At 36.1% G+C, this 14,594-nt stretch overlaps 1 pseudogene; it reads left to right on the top strand.

The window, feature by feature from the left end:
- Positions 1 to 654: 654 nt before the first annotated feature.
- On the top strand, positions 655 to 5,453 carry LOC122057301 (annotated as a pseudogene).
- Positions 5,454 to 14,594: the final 9,141 nt, after the last annotated feature.

The raw sequence follows: 14,594 nt of genomic DNA, 5'->3' as shown, positions 1-14,594 counted from the left end.
TTGACACCCTTAGATGTGTTTGTTAAATAATTCGTTAGAAAGTCTTTCTAATGAAACACGATTCTCTCTTTTTTCTTTTTTAATTGTTTGGTTGTTTTTTGAGTTGGTTCTATTTAGAAATACTAATTCATTTGAAAAACCTTGTAAAACTAAATGTGGTTTATCTGAGAAATAAGGTAAATAGCAAAACTCATATTTGACATACATAATTCTAACCCTCATATCAATAGTCCATGTTAAGTGGTGATTCAAAAGAATCAAAAAAATTGAGATGGATAATCAAACAGTTTTCCAAAAAATCTTAGAAATAAATATGATTCAACTGAAACACTTTCTAGTTTCTATGTACTTATTGTCAAGTTCGAAATAAAACTCCAAGGAATTGTGTAACCAAACACATCCTTATCCTCGCTGAAGCAGAGGTCGTCTGATATACAGATTCAACGGAATCGATCTCCGTGGATTCCATTTCTGATTTCGTCAGTCGGAGTCGGCCAGACTGGCATAAATTCTATAACTGGGGCTTCTTATTTTTTGGATCGGGAAGAATCGGGCCGATTTCTATCCGATTCGACCGGATCTGGCGATTCCTGAGCAGCTTCACCTTCATTTGCTTTCTCCGGATACGGCTACTCTTCGTGTTCTCCATCTGCCATGGAAGCTACTACCTTCTCCAATTCGTTCTCATCTCCGCTAACGTCTCGTTCCACTCTATCTCGGAGGATCCTCAACCATAACTTCTTAGCTTCACCACCTGCTTTCTCTCAAAGAACAAATTCCTTGCCTCGAATCTGTGTTGACAACCCTAGATCTCGTGGTTCATCTCTTGAATCCAAGGACGGGAATAACTTCATCACTCGTTACTCTACAAACGGGGCAGAAAATGCAGACTCTTTGGTTCTCCCAATCGAAAAGAGTATGTTCCTCTATCAAATTTGTGTCTTCACTCATTCACTGCAATTTTTTATTGTTCTTCTGGTTATGCAAGTCGAGTGTTTGTATTTTTGAATTTCCTGGATTCATGAGTTTGTGGCAGGATATCCTCCATCAAATCCTTTTTTTTTTTCTACTAAAATTTCCTTTTACGTTTCTAAAGTCTTTGGTTTTTCTTGAGTTGTGCTTCAGGTTTCCATTTCTGGTGGATAGAGTGATCGAATACACTCTAAAGTCTCGGATGTCGACATTAAGAACGTGACGATAAATGATAATTTCTTTACTGGACATTTCCCAGAGAGACCAATTATGCCTGGCGTTCTTATGGTTGAGGTATTTCTCATTCCTAATTTAGTTATTGATTTTTTGGATGAATTATTTATTATTTTCCCCCTGAATGTAATGTATTTACCTGCATTTTCTTTATTCAACTTAGAAGTATTTCATTTTTGTTTTATTAAATCTTGACTTCAACCTTATGGTGAAGCATGTTGGTCTATCATATGGATGGCAGTATCTAACAGTTATAAGCTTTTAAATAATGGATGTACAGTACTTTTAAGGTGCTTTCTGAAGTTCTATTGCAGTTGGCCTTGATATGGCTTGGATTTCATGTTTCTTATATTTCATGGATAGTTAATTTGCATATATTTTGTTCGACATCTATCATTTTCTTAAAGTTGCTTCGTGCTGGAAGATTTCGAAATTGGATATGTAGTTGTTGCAGAATCCGATTCGATTGACTTTGAGGTATGCATTATAGTGATCTACTGTAGATAACATCGCTGATTTCATCTGTCTGGGAGTTGGAGCCTTTTTGATATCAATTTGTATTGTTATTATAGTTGTTGAGAGATTACTATTGTAAACCATAAAGTGAATAGATTGGGTTTTCATTCCCCCCCCCCCTTTTTTGATTGGCAATTAAAGGGAAGACTATTAATTTTCTGAAACTGTACTATATCCTCTCTACTTCATATCATGAGTTATTTGTCTGCAGGGTGCCCTGTAGATGATTTACTGAGCTTAAGAAGAAAGCAGAAAGAGCTTCTAGTTGATCACACCCATTAAATGGGGATTATATATCTGTTGCAGACTAGGAAACCCTAAACTAACTTTTCATTTAGGGTTAAATTTGTAAGGGACTAAAGATCTAAATTGGAGTAAATCAAATTGGTTGAAACCAGAGGTTAGAATGGGTTGAAACTCAAGTCGTTGCCCTTCTGATCTGACAAACTAAACCCTAAAGTATGATGAAAAACCGATAAGAGTGAGTGGTTCAATTGGCTAAGTTGGGGATCTCAGATAGAACAGGGGGCAGGGTGTTGCAGGAGGTGTAGAAGGGTGTTAAACTGAGATTTTTCAGATGGAACATGAGGGGAATGATATCACAATTTGGAATGCAAACTGAGATGTAAGGGTGTCAAACAGTCAGTTCAGTCCGAATTTTTATTATTATTATTATTTATTTATTTATTTTTACATATATTGGATCAGACCAAGACCAGACTGCTAAGGGTTAAACTTCAAGTGAATCCAATAGTTATTGGCAATCGGTTTCAGCCTCTTATCATTTTCTTTAACAGTATTATTGGTTCAGTCTTAGCTTTCATATATAAAAGAAAAAATGTATTAAATATGAATGTGTGTAGGGTTATATTACTGGTTTCTAAATACCCAAACCAAAGCCGAATCGATAATGAGTTCGGTCTGAAAAAAATATAAAGGGGAAACCAAGTTGAAGGTGAGGGAGAAAGCACCGGCAATGCTTTGCTTCACCATTAGCTAAACAGACAACCAGTACCCAAATTTCATTAATTTCAAAATCACCAAGTCCTTGAGATTGAATGGTTCATATTATTGACTCAAATTCTAAACTCTAGAACTCTCATTTGCTCCAAAAAAAATCTTTCTAATTTTCTGACACACCCAAAAATAGAAACTTCCCAAATTCCTAGAACTTTGGAACCTGGGAATCTGAAAATAAAAACTTTCTAGAGTTTCTAAGCCAAATTCAAATGCTCTTTCAAAAATTGAAAAAACTCAAAAGCATAGTTGTCAAGGTGTCGCCTAGGTAGGCAACGCCTGGGCATCCTGGCACCTAGGCACCTTGCAGAGTTCGCCTTAAAAATTTCCCCCCTCAACCACCTTGGTTCTCCTAAGCGCTGTGACAACTATGACGCAAAGTAGCAAGCAAACCTAGCCAAACTCTTCGAAGAAAATAACAAATAGAAATTAGAAACATGCATCTAATCTCGTGCATGCCTTGGACCCTCATATTTGGGCTTATAAAACTGGTCAAACCAACCCCTGAAATAGATAGCCATGGCCTGTACAACCCAATATGAGCTCAAAATAAGGCCTAATCAGGCCTAGTTGAGCTGGACAGCCTGCATCACAGAGTAGAATTTATTAGAAGACAAGAAGTTCTATCAGCCTTGTTGCATTTCTTACAAGAATAGAGTCCAATCAAGTACTGGTAAATTAATGTCAGACTGAAATTTATCAATAACACCCTTGTAGTCCTTTCTTCTTTCCATGAGGGGGACAATATGCATGGATTAGCCGCTTCAATGGGATCTTTAATCCTGGTCGGAGGAGAAATTACCAACTGTCTGGCATCCCCTCATGCTTGGCCACCAATGAGCTTTTTTATTTGTATTTGAGATAAGAGAGCCGAGTCAACCCCTAGAACTACTGGTCCAAGAACCAGAAATAAATAGACCTACTCCTCAATTGAATCAAAATTCCAATCCGAGCTCAGAGTCAGATTGATGTTTGAGTTCAGTTATATTGTTATTTAGTTTAAGTTGTAATTTGACTCTTAAATGTGTTTCTTAATTACCACGATCGGAACAATTCAGTATCTTGTTGTTGCTTTAGTTTCCTTCCCTCCTTTCTCCATCGAGCTCTCTCTCTGTTTTCTTTTTCTTCTCTTCTCCCTTCTTTCTCTTAATCTTCTTCTTCATAGATTCTGGTTTGTTTGATTTTTCTACATGATATCAGAGCAATGAAGAAGAAAAAGAGGGGGAAAATCTTCTGTGGATGCTCTGTTTTTGAGTTAGTTTTTTGTAACCTGCAACACCGAAGTCCCACCTCCTCTAATCTCTGGCTGATTGGACTTGCTTTTGAATTAGTTCTCATTTGTAGGCAGAGCATTTGCCTGATACAACCCCGAAGTCTGACCTGTGAGCCCCTTCCCTAGCCAGAAGATCTGCCTCATCATTCATTGACCTATGCCTCCAGCTGACCAAGCAATGGATTGAGAGGAATGGCCTTTATGAGCCTAATACAACAACTCAGCATTATCTCACCGAAATGGGGTTGGCCTAATGACATGAGCAAGCGTCCATGGCCCTCTTCATTAGATTAAAACCCAAGCAATGAGTTAGGACTTTGTGAAGTTGTTGCTAAAGTTGAAAGGTTGGAAAGATTTTCCTTACAATTACTTATGGATGCCATTTTTCAGATAAAATTTGAAAGAACTCTTGAATGATGAGAACCTGAATATCCCAAATGTACTTGCAATCTTCAAAAGGATTAATACAATGTTTGTTAGGATTTTGAACTCTTCATCCCTTATTTATTTCATATGATAGAGAGCAACTTATTCTTGAAAGATTCATTCTTTGCTACAAGGCTATACCACCTCTCTTTTGTCTAGCTAAAGCTTTCCCATCTGTCAAGTTGTCTATGATCCCGCCAGAATGAGCTATAATTCAACAACTATTGGTGATATGAAGTTCTCTCTCAATAGGTCCAAATAGAATCGCTATGCCAGTAAGAATTTTCTGTGAAATGCCTTACAAGGACTTTCCAAACCATCTGCATAGTTGGAATTGTAGTGAAGCAGAATATGTAGGCTAGAGGGTAAAGGAGCAGGTCCCAAAAATAAAAGTTTAGTCATCAAAGGATTCCCAGCTCCTTTGCACCCGAACTGTCAGCTTCTTCTGATTCTTATTTATAGATGCATCTCACCCTCAATATTGCTTAAATTGCATCTTATGCTCAACTTTATATTTTGTCACCCTGGCCCCCAACAGCAGAAGGGTTGCTTCATGAACTTTTTGGGCTTGTATTTATACTCCTGGAAAGTTATTCTGTTTGTGGTTATTTGATCCAGGAAATGGCCCGGGTTGGAGGATCGGTGATGCTGCAACTTGAAGTGGGTGGCTTTCGTGAAAATTTCTTGGCAGGAATTGACATAGGAAGGTTTCAGAAGCCAATGATTGCAGGTGACATCTTGGTCATGTTAATGACTATTGTTAAGCTACAAACGCGCTTTGGAATAGCTAAAATGGAAGGGAAAGGATATGTTGGAGGAAGTTAGTATGTGAGGGCGAGTTCTTAATGGCTACTGGTAGTAGTGAATGAAGTGTATCATTCTGCTGTTATTTGTTTCTTTTGGTCCCATCCCCCTTCACAATTGGTTTCATTTTTTAAGTTTTTTTTTCCTCTCGATATGGTAAGAATTTTAGGATTGCTTCAAAGTTAGAAGGGTTAGGCCGAAGGTTATTAAACTTGGAGTCATGATCTGGATTGGGTGCAGCCGATTCTGAACCCTAAAGATGCATTGATTGGCCTCGGCCGATTCCTGAAACCATGGTTAGGCCCCTCATGCATCAGCTTTATAAATGATGCTTTACAGATAAGCCTAAAAGCAGAGAGTGAAGCAAGAATTTATATGCAGTGAAATGATAATGGTTGAAGGGTGGTTAGGGGGAGAACAGCCAAAGAGATGGTTTCATTTGTTCGTTGATTCATTCATCTCTCCCTTGACTCCCACCAGAGAGAAGAAAAGAAGAGAAAAAGGGAATCTTACCAAACATCAAATAAAAGTTGTCATCTCCTGAATCTGTGGTAAAGCTATTTATAGTTTTTAGTGGAATTCCATGGCAGAAACGCACAAATGAATGATGAAATGAAGCTTTTATTTATGCAAATGCAGGTGTCTGTCTTCTTCATATCATAAAAATCATGAACTTTTGTCGATATCTTCAATTCTTCATGGGTGGGAAGCATTAATGATGGAGAGGGAGAGGGAATGTTAGCCTTTAGGCCCTTTACCCAGGTACCAAAGGCTTTCTTGATGTCTTGGTGGGTGGGAAAAATCAATTATTACAAGGATTAATGCCAACCAATGGAATGGAATCTCCACCTCAACGAGTTGGAATTCCATGGGCAGTTGAGATTCTGAACCACAACCACATAAGATAAATGCATTTTGAGTTTTAGGCTGTGTTTGGTATGTACTGTTGGACTAGATTTTAGATTTAGATTGCATTATGAAAATTTGGTTTTTTTCCTATTTTCTTGCTTTCCTCATCGAGCTAGCCATATCTCCAACAACAGTTCATATGTCGCGCTCTACAAATCCCATTTCCATTGCCCGGAGCAGTTCTTTTGTGAAAGCTCCAAAGCGATGCTTCTTGTGTATGTTCTGCTACACTGAAGTCCATAAAATCCCAAATAATAATACATTTATAAATAATCAAATAAGAGCATTCCACAATTCCTATCCATTTTCTATAATAAAGGGTATTCTTAATAATGAAAATATCAGCCTTATGATGCATTCTTTTTTTTTGCTAATGACGGATATTCAGGTCGAACCGTGGGTTCATACTGATCTTACAATCACATGGATCGGATCATATCAGGGTTGAATGAAAATTATTCAATTTTCACTGAAAGCAATAACCCCTGTGTGAGTGGTCCATGATGTACCTAGTGGAAGTCAAACTTTAGACGTCTGAATTTATGGCTCGAACCAAGTTTGTTGCTTACCAATCAGCTATCCCTTTGGTTGCCTTATGATACATTCAACCTTAGAACCAAGCTCAAGTAATGAAAGAAGAATTTCCTTATCGATGACATTAATGAAGGTGAGATAAATATTATAATATAATAGACAGTAAGAATACTAATAGAGAGAAGCAGGATTGCCATAGATTCTCTCTCTCTCTCTCTCTCTCTCTCTCTCTCTCATATCACACATGAGGCAATGGGTCCAACTGTTTTGTTTTGGGCCACAACCCCCTAAAGAGTGTCACTTAAATTAGTGCACCATGACGAGATTGGTCATTATGGTGCCTTCCGACACTACCTTTTAGCCCATCTTCATTGTATCTCTTTTCTTTTTCTCTTTGTTACGTTTCTTTAAATTTAAATTTAAGTTGGGCAGGTCAATCGAAATGAGTTGGATCCATTGCAGGGATTATGGATGGAACATCACCCTAGGCTTCCAAAGCCTAAGGAGATTAATTATCAAATTTCACTTCACAGTAACAGTTTCAAAGCTAAATCACTTCATTAGAGTGAAATCTCAGTTGCCTAACTTGACCAATGAAATCTCACAGTAATTCAAAATGAAAAGTAAAACTTGATCAAGTGGGTAGCTCTGTTTCATTTATGTCCACCTATTTTCTCCACTTGTCTTCTTCTCCTGCTCCGATAAAAATCTGAATCGAATCGGATCAAAATCAAAATCAAACTTTAAATTAATGGTTTGGCTTTAATTTGACATAGTTCCAACTTAAAACCAGCTCAATCCTATCAAAATCAGACCAAACCGACCAATTAACACACCCTTTTACAATATCTACCAAAAATTTCCAACAAACCACAGCTTCTTTCTCTGCTTTTCCCTCCCCAATTGGAACTCTTTTAAAGGTTTAAGTACTGAAGTTATGATGGGTGATGTCTGATGAATTACTTTCTAGCAATAAAAATTTCCCTTGAGGGGCAGTAGAAGTAAAAAAAAGTTTGGCAAAAACTAAGTAGCTGGGTTTTGTACAGAGCAAAATGTCATTGATCTGAGACCTCCCCTTCTCTGTGTCCTCTTTGATTTTGATGGAATTTGCAGGGCCACTTACTAGGACAATATTTTCCTTCCTTTGGAAAGATTAAAAATAAAAGAAAGTAGAGCAAAAGTGGATGCCACAGATTCATTGCACTGGAAGTTATAGCTTGGCACATTTAGGAATGGGGACACTGGCTAGGTAGGTGTCTCATCATCTGATTGTATGCCTCACTTTTATTTAGATAATTCATCACTCACAGTTCAACCTATAAGAAGAAAAAAAGGTTTTCTCCCATTTTTTTCTGAAAAAACAAACCCAATACAGAATTGATTGGAAGGCAAATCTGTGCCATATGGTATGTAAGATGGGATTTAAATTTTGTTGACATACAGGCAAGCGACAAGATCTCTTACCCACTTATAAAGTTTCAATCCAAATAAAATCGACTAAGAGGCAGGTTGTGAAAATCCTTTGGCCATGAATATTGCCAATACATTGATGGCTGAAAACAATAGAAGCGTAGAAATAGATGGGAGGACTATGTGGATCATGGAGGGAGGCTTCCCTTGTCTAGGGCCAAGCTGTGTAATGGTATTTTTTCGACTATGGTAGTTTAAAATTTTAATGACCCAAATGCACTATACCCACCATGAGTTTCTAGTTAAATAATTATAAGTAGCTGAAAAAATAAAAAATTATGAATAATCCTAACCTAGTTTTGCCACAGCCAAGTAGACAAGAAAGTCACCTGCTTGTGATCAAAGTTTTCACATAAATAGAGTTGGACAAGTGGTAAAATAAAACATTGAAAAATTACGAGACTACTAAGATGGTGCACACCAATACTTTGGATAGATATCACCGATCCTTAGATGGCTTTTTCAAACCATCGTTAGCCAAATGTAAATCCAAAATCTTACGGTCAGCATGCGACAAAAACAACTATAAGACGTCACAAATTATGTAGGACAGCAAATAACAGTATACGTCCACCATTTCCTTAGAATATGAGTAAAAGGACCTTTCTTCAATGCTCTTCAGAGGTAGTTGGAAATTTGAATACTGGTTGGCTTGGGTTTATGAGAATCTGGTCATTGATTTGTTGCTAGTTTGAGGTTATCTTCAATCCTGTAAGAAAGGACCAACTTGTCACTCTCTAGATGTAAAGGTAAAATGGTTGTAGGTTTGTGAAGTTGATTTCAGTTTTCATTTCTGGTTCAACCTTTCCTCCTGAGCAAAGAATAAAAATGGAGACAATAATTAACAGAAGGTCCACCATTCTTTTGGCTTTCTCATCAAATGATTCATCAAACAGACAAGGAAGGGACCAGGGAGAGTCTAGTCTCTTCTGTTCATAATAAGTGACTTCTCTGGTGGAACCCATATTGATAATGATACATGATACTTGATTAGATTAGAAGCTTTTTGATCAAACTCAAGTTTAACAATGGATCCAAATAGTTGTTATAATGAAACATTTGGCCTGTACTTTAGTGCTCACAAAGATCTTGGAGCCCAACTAATAATTAGGTAGCTCACTTAGCATTTTGAGTGCTCAAATGGTTTTTGCTTTTCCAGTGCATCAAGAGCCAACTTAAGGGTTAACAATGATTTGAGTTTCAAGCTTTTCGAGCTTTCGGCGGTCTATTATGTGGATTCAACATGAAATAATAAGAATCATTTAAGAAAAAAAAAATAGGGAAATTATCCAGTACCACCTCTAAATTTTGAAAATAACTTGGCGTAACCCCTAAAAATGAAAATAATGTCTAGTAGACACCTCACTTTTTCAAAATTATATCTACAAAACCCGTTCCGTTATGTTTAAGGCGTTAAGTGATGATGTCATCAGGCATTTTTTTTTGCTAAATGGCCAATCTACCCTTATGGGTATTGTTAAGTTACTATAACGCCCTTCGTCCCCAATTAGTAAAGCAGAGATTGGAGTATGACAATCCCTAAATTGACAACCGCTTCAATTCTGGATTCACCGGTGATTTTCTCTTTTCTCAAGAATGAAAGTTTCCGGTGGTCAAAATGAAAGTTACTGGTGGCCACGAGATTACTCAATGGTATCAACTGCTTTCGAGAAGAACCGCCTGTGGTTCCCGTTGCCTGTTGCTGGAAGTTGATTTGTTCCCCTCTTTTTGGCCAAATCTGTAGAAAGGGATACTACTATTGGTTATACGAATGCCTTCCCAGATGATTCATTCATGGACGTTTTGTGAGCTCTTCAAAGCTTTTCTGGATCTTTGGTTATCGCTTCTTCTACTATGTGGATCGGTCCTTAGCTTCTTTGCTTCCAAATTCTTGGGTTTCTTCAGTGGGCACTTGCTTGACTTCTTGCAAATGCTGCTTTTTGATTTCCCAACTCATAAAATAACTTCTGTTCAAATGTCTGTGAAGACCCCCTTCCCATTCGATTCCATCGGGAAAAATGAACAAGGATGCCAATTGGGTGTTAGATTATTGGGAAAGAATGGCCGTTGTGATGAACCTAAGGAGATCAAGGGAGAATCCTCTTGCAGCTCCATCATCGAAGCCGGTAGAAGATCTCATAGCTTTGCTCGTTAGAAACTCATCGCCTAAGAGGGAACCGTCACTCTCCCGAAAAAATTTTGCTACTATTCGAGTTGCAAGAACTTTCCTGCAACCTGGCCTTCTGCTGCTAACGGTTTACTCTCCCACCTAAGGTCGCAGCTGAGAGAGAGCATGTAATGGTTTGGAAGAAAATGGGTTCTTTTTAGAGTTTAAGTATAAGGTAAAATGAACATTTCTCACTTTCAGTTAACGGTGTTGTAAATTAGGGTTACGCCAAGTTATTTTCAAATTTAAGGGTGGTACTGGATAATTTCCCAAAAAAATATATATGAAAAATTTTACAATTGAGATTGTTTTTAGGAAACTTATCAAGAAAATCCTAAAACTATCTAATTGTTAAGCCATTTCAAAAGTGGTGGTCGTGCCATATGAAATAATGACATTGTAATTCAAACTGTTGGATTAATATGGAACACTTGATTTTATCATTTTTTTTTTTTTTAAATTTTAGAATCAATTGTCACCTTATATTGTCATTTCTTTTTATCTTTTTATTCATATAATTTATTTCAACTATTTATAAGAACTTTATTTAACCTTGCGTGCGGTAGATATCAAGTCTCTATAGAGGGACATTGGGCCTACTTCTCTATAAAATAAGGGTTTGTCCTTATTTGCATGTGGCAAATATCAAAGCCGTACAAAAAGCTTTTTCTATGGACCATGCAAGAAAGTGAAACCTATAATTGTGTGTTTGTCTGTTCAACTAATACATAACTAAATACACCAAAGTCGAAAAAAAAAATTAAGAAAAAAAAATAATCTTATATTGCATTCTTGCCTTTCTTGTCCTTGGGATAGAACTAGGAGTAGGTGGTATAACTCCTATAACTATATAAACAACTAATATTATATAGTATATATTCAAATACGCTTCTACCAAAAAATATATATTCAAATATGCAAAATTATCTTAAGTATGTGAATATAAAAAAAATAAAATAAAAATACAAAAAAGTATGTAAGATAATATTATATACTAATAGTACTATTCATAAGAGAGAGAGAGAGAGAGAGAGAGAGAGAGAGAGTAATAATGAACTGATTATTTATTTAACTTAAATACAGTATTGTGAAACCAAATTGGTTCCTTGAAAATTATATATTGTTATAATGTCATGGGAATTATTGTCTTGAAATTCCCATGACATTAAAAATGTGGATAGGTAATTGACAACCACAAACCAACGAGCTATTTTATTGAATGCACCCAAACCAGCAAGAATGCACCCCCAAGGGGAAGTACTAATCATAAGATCTCAACATCAAACTATAGTGTTCTACCCAAAAAAAAAAAAAACCTATACTGTTCATTGTGAATAGTGAATGCTTACCTAAGTTGTGTTATTTAATCATGTAGTGTAGATTTTTATTTTTATTTTTATTTTTTTCTCACCCATTTTTTATACAAGGGTTTTCTTTTCTGACACTTTGTCAAGTGAAGCATAACACTTCACTATTTGCTATATGGCAATACATGAGGTAATCCATGGGCATAGTGACGCCTAAAAGATTCTTATCACTTTCATTTGTGTGGTGATTGTTTATGAGGAATTCTCTTAACTTGCAATATTATGACACATATTCTATGAATGGGGTAGCATTATAAACCAAATTGGTGTATTTTTCACTACTAAGAAGCACCGTGCATTGTAGATACTAACTCAAGAAATAATTGGTAAAGGCTTCCTTATATGCAACTTTAAAACTTTTTCTTCTTCTCTTCTTCAATTTGATTATTAAATCATCATCTCGATAACAAGGGTTTTGCAATCTTCTTGGGGAAAAAATCAAGGCTTCCTAAGTATGTAATTTCTAATCTTTTTCTTCTCTCCTTCAAATTGTTTGAATATTAAATCATCATCTCAACATCAAGGGTTCGGCTTTGGTTCCAAGTGAATTCTACCCAAAAATAATTTCAAGAGAAGACCACAAATCATCACAATTAATGTTGTATTAATATAAGTATTTATTTTATATTATAAAGTTTCAAAATTGTGACATATCCCCTTGTTTTACTTTTTTACTTTTACTTTCACTTTCACTCTTAGGTAATAAGCTCAAAAGTGTTGGAGGAAAGTTTTTGAATGGAAAATTCGAAAAACACAAAAGCAAAACCAAAGACTTGTCTTTTAGGACAAGTTGTTTAGTCCCACATTTGAAGTAGAGGAGTGGAAGTGTGGGTATATATATAGATTTGTTACTTAAGGGTGCAAGCCCTTTGGAAAGGTACTCTCCCTTATCATGTATGTGTGTGTGTGGGGGGGGGGTTCTTGGGGTGCTTTTGAATTATGCATTGAGCTGAGGTCAGGTACGGGTGTGGGTCAAAGGATTCTTATTTTTTTACACCACACACACACATGACAAGGGAGAGTGTCTTCTGTTGAGAATAGTATATACAATTCGATGGTTAATACTCTGTATTCTTTTGGGAATAGTATATACGTTTTTGGCATTTTCCTCTCTGTTTTCTCCTCTCCTTCTCTGTTCTCTGTTTAACCATTGCATAAAATCGGTGTACAAACAGATAGAGATCACAGGGTTGTACAAAGATCACAGGGTTGTTTTATCTTAAAGGTAAAATGCAGGAATCCCCATTTGTACTGATATAGGGGGTGTTTCAGACCTTAAGGAGAGTGTCTTCTGATACGACTCAACCCACCTTGGTTTGCTTGCTTCAATGTCACTGCATATACTGCCATCTATACAATGGTCTTATACGGATACCATTTTCTAACAATTAATGAGTTCTTAGAAGGCTTTAAGTGAAATCTCTAATCCTTGATGTCTTCTTCTTCTTCTTCTTCTTCTTCTTCTTCTTCTTCTTCTTGGTTTGCTTGCTTCAATGTCACTGCATCAAAGGTTCTTCTGCTACATTATTGAAATACTGCCATCTATACAATGGTCTTATACGGATACCATTTTCTAACAATTAATGAGTTCTTAGAAGGCTTTAAGTGAAATCTCTAATCCTTGATGTCTTCTTCTTCTTCTTCTTCTTCTTCTTCTTATTATTATTATTATTATTATCATCAAATATTGAATGACTTCATCTCTAATCTTTTCATTTTGTCCTATTACTTTTATTTCATGCTTCATCAAACTAGTCAAAGGAATCTATGCATTTCTCCATCAGGACTAGTGAAGGTAAGAATTCCTATAAAGCTTTCAAAATTGGTGATCAAGCCAATTTTAGGTACATGAAAATACATGATGCCATATGGTTAATATGAAACTTGTAATTATTTCAAATTTAATTAAAGGGTACATTACCAATCCATCATCTGGTTTAGACAGATTCACCCTTCACACAAGACCAATTTAATTCATGGTCTCTTTTTCTTTGGTGTTGGCTCATTGGGCTCTAGGGGGAGGGTTTATCTTATCTCTCTTATACCTTTTGAATTATTTCTATATTTTTTTCTTATAATGCGTGATGCATCCCTTATATGTCTCATTGATTGCTAGTGTCATTTTTCCTTTTTTTCAGGTTTACAATTCTTAGTGTGATTTATGGTTTTGATATTGACATGCCATGAAATAATAGTATAGAATTTTTCTTTTTAGGTTTTGAAGTTTGTACAATGAAACATGCTATTTCATTGGTGCATCACACATGCCATCCCTTAGAAAAATACTTGAAGACAATGAAATATGAGTGGAAAAAAAAATAGTCATATATAGTATGTTTTATCTACATCAACCATGACAAGGTCACAAGATCACAGAAAGAAGAAGTGTGAAGAAAGAATTCAGATGCTTCATTAAATAATAGCTTGTCCTTTTATAAGATTATAAATCCATGGGGACTCTACACTTTTCAGCCAGTCTTTCCTTTTCACTTGTTTTTTTGTGCAAGAGAGATTCCACTCAAGCACATAGTAATCTGATAGTTTATTACAACCTATATAAGTTTAGAAGACATGTTTGGCAAGAAAGGAACTATACAAGTGGTTGCAAAGAGACAAGTATGATGTCTCTCTTGGCCTCCTCTTAGCCTTTTCTTATGCTTGGACATTTCGAATTGAAGTGCCTAAGCTTGCAAATTGTGTAATTAAATAGCTGTTTTAAGTTTAAAATGGGACAACTTACAATACAAGCATTCATGCTTTACTATCTTATTTGGTCTCAACATTGTGCACTAGTTATACTTAATTATCTCATTTTTCCTTTCCTTTTAAGTCTATGTTGATAATTGAGGAGTATGGCATGGTACTTGACTTGCAAAGGGACAAAATGAAATTAAGAGGAGGGAAA

The sequence above is a fragment of the Macadamia integrifolia genome, chromosome 2 (assembly GCF_013358625.1).
Source record: "Macadamia integrifolia cultivar HAES 741 chromosome 2, SCU_Mint_v3, whole genome shotgun sequence".
NCBI lineage: Eukaryota > Viridiplantae > Streptophyta > Magnoliopsida > Proteales > Proteaceae > Macadamia > Macadamia integrifolia.
Note: the sequence above shows the minus strand (reverse complement) of the source record. Positions and strands in the feature narration are given on the sequence as shown.